The 3,183-nt window shown below is 37.9% G+C and overlaps 1 long non-coding RNA gene across 1 annotated transcript in view; it reads right to left on the bottom strand.

Moving 5' to 3' along the window:
- LOC108304706 overlaps window positions 1–2,646 on the bottom strand; it is a 41,578-nt gene extending 38,932 nt beyond the window's left edge. The window contains exon 1 of the long non-coding RNA XR_001825379.2: window positions 2,623–2,646. This is a non-coding gene — a long non-coding RNA (uncharacterized LOC108304706). The remainder of the gene's footprint in view (window positions 1–2,622) is intronic.
- Between the last annotated feature and the right edge of the window lie 537 nt (window positions 2,647–3,183).

Below are 3,183 nucleotides of genomic sequence, written 5' to 3'. Positions count from 1 at the left end.
TGGGACTACAGGCTTAAAAAGGGACAATTTGAGCTTGGACAAGGAGAGGAAGTGCAACGGGCTGAAACATACCACGTATGTTTGGTTTGTTTGGTTTTTTGAGACGAAGTTTTGCTCTGTCTCCCAGGCTGGAGTGCAGTGATGTGATCTTGGCTCACTGCAACCTCCGTCTCCTGGCTTCAAGTGATCCTCCTGCCTCAGCCTCCCAATGAGCCAAGACACTGGGCTAATTTTTGGATTTTTAGTAGAGATGGGGTTTTACCCTGTTGGTAACCAGGCTGGTCTTGAACTCCTGACCTCAAGTGATCCACCCACCTCAGCCTCCCAAAGTGCTTGGATTACAGAAATGAGCCACTGCACCTGGCCAAAAACCTCCATGTTTACTTAAGGTTTTAATGATTAATTTCACATTATAATGTGAAAAGTAATGAGTCTCTAGCAGTCTTATGCCAAAAACGGGGGCTGATTATAAAGTAGTACTTTGCTCAGTCCATTTTCCTTCGAATCACCTATTTTGAGAAAATACACTAGTTTCATTTTCCACTCCCATATAGGGGTGGTAAATACTACTAGGACAAAAAACATAATTAGCACCAGTACAAATTCAAGGTTTCCAACCTGAGTGTAAGCATTGCTTTGTAGTTTTTTTTCACCCATCCCAGTTTACAGTCTCCTTTTACCCCAAAATGAAATCTCAAACGTCCTCCATTTTGAATAAAACGCATGCTGGCCCCTCAGTGGAAAACATCAACCATGAATTATGAGTCTTTTCACTTTACCTTCACACCACCGATTTCTGTCACACTGACTGTGCTTATTACCATGTATGTCTAGCATTAGACTGGACTCCTAGGGAAGAGGAACTCACATTCATTTCTCAGTCCTAAGGGCAAAACTCCAAAGTGTAATTAAGGAAAGAAATAACTCCAATTCTTCCAAGTTCTGAATTCGTCATCCTCTCAAAAATGGCAGTGTGTATTCAAGCTCTGCTTATTTTCCTGATCCAGTTCTCCATATTTGGGAGATCTTACAAAATAGGCCAGGAAGGCAAAAATGTCTAGAGATTATTCCCACATGGTAATCTTTGCAAATAAAACTCTTAGACCTAACTTTATACTAATAAAAATTTCATGATTTTTTTTTTTTTTTTTTTTTTTTTGAGACAGGGTCTTGCTCTGTCACCCAGGCTGGAATACAATTACAGCTCACTGCAACCTCATCCTCCTGAGCTCAAGCAGTCCTTCCACCTCAGCTTCCCAAGTGTTGGGGCCACAGGCACAAGCCACAATGTGTGGCTAATTTTTTGTAGAAATGGGGTTTTACCATGTTGCCCAGGCTGGTCTCAAACTTCTGGGCTCACAGGATCTGCCTGTCTCAGCCTCCCAAAGTGCTGGGATGACAGGTGTGAGCCACTGTGTCCAGCACCAATACCACATTTTAATTATGTGTTGAGGTGGCTGGATTGAAGGAAGAAATGGGTACTCCATTTTTTTCCCCAGTCCTAAGGGGTTTTAAACACACTAATATTAAAGTTTAAATGCCCTAGAGCTGAAAAAGAGATTTAAAAACTTGACAGTCTCACAGTATCTGGTATAAGTTGAAGAAAAATAATGAAATGCAAGGTGCTTAGTATTTTAAAAGAATTTGAGTGAATTTTACATCTGTAAAAATGAAATCAGAATAATCTGAGAAAAGATTTCAGAGATGAAGATTTTCAGAGATGAAAAGCATGATTTGCCAAATTTAAAACAGCAATAGAAGCAATAAGTAGCAGATGAAATATAACCAAATAAAAATTAGTAACAAAAAAAATCAGTAAATGAATTATCCTACAACTCAAATCAAAAGGACAAAATAGATTAATAAGATGAAAGAAAAAAACGTTAGAAATATGCAGATCAACCTTACCAATACTGTGTATAGAAAGAAAACAGTATTTATATATGTATTTTTTTTTGACAAATGTATTGAGCATCGAGCATCTACTATACTACAGCCATGACATAATAGAGAATAAGAGAGACATGGAATGTGTCTTCAAAACGTCCATGTTCTGGAACAAATGAAGCTGAAGTAGTAACTAAAGAAATTACTGAAGAAAACTATTTTTATGAAGAAAGGGGGTAGGAAGAAAAGGAAAGGAAAAAAATAAATGTATACATTTTATGTCTTAGCCAAATTTAAGGCAAAGAGATTCTGATAGAATTTCAAAGATTTCAGAGATAAAGTATCCTTCAAGCATGGTGAGGATTGGGTGTCTAGGGTAATCAAGTTTTTTAAAACATCTGGGTGGCAATGTTTTTAAATGAATACCACACGTGGACAAGGATATGGTTAAATTGGCACTCTCATACATTTGAAGTGGGAACATAGATTGTTTTAATTTTTTAGATATAAATTTGATGATTTCACTTCATGTATAGCTTAAGAACCAAGCTAAGGTTTTTGCCAGGCATGGTAGCTCATGCCTGCAATCCCAGCACTTTGGGAGGCTTAGGAAGGCAGATCACATGAGGTCAGGTGGATCACCCGAGGTCAGGATTTCAAGACCAGCCTGGCTAACATGGTGAAATTTCACATCTACTAAAAATACAAAAATTAGCTGGGTGTGGTGGTGCATACCTGAAATCCTAGCTAGTTGGGAGGCTGAGACAGAATTGTTGAACCCAGGAGGCAGAGGTTGCAGTGAGTAGGGATTGTGCCACCACACTCCAGCCTGGGCAACAAAGGGATACTCTGTCAAATAAATAAATAGAACTTGGGCAACAAAGCAATACTCTGTTAAATAAATAAATAAAGCCTTAGTAAGGTTTCTTATACCCTTCCCATCCCCTTCTATTCTTTGTGCTACTGTCATACCTTTTACTCCCATATTATAAAACTTATAATGCATTACTATTTTTGCTTTAAACAACTAACTTTTTAAAGCTACTATTTCTTTAATTCACAATGTTGGACAACCACCACCACTAATTGCAGAACATTTCCATCCCACAAAAAGGGAAATCCTGTACCTGTTAGCAATCACCTTCAATACAACAATGTTTTAAAGAGATTAAAAAAGAAAAATAAAATTGTCTTATTTTTATTCCCATAGTTACCATTTCTAGCACTTCTCAATCTTTTGTCATTTTCCTTCTGCCTGAACAATGTCAACATTTCCTGTGGAGGTCTACCAGCAAC

This window comes from Cebus imitator, unplaced genomic scaffold (assembly GCF_001604975.1).
Source record: "Cebus imitator isolate Cc_AM_T3 unplaced genomic scaffold, Cebus_imitator-1.0 Scaffold56, whole genome shotgun sequence".
In the NCBI taxonomy this organism is placed as follows: Eukaryota; Metazoa; Chordata; class Mammalia; order Primates; family Cebidae; genus Cebus; species Cebus imitator.
This window is presented reverse-complemented; position numbering and strand designations above follow the sequence as displayed.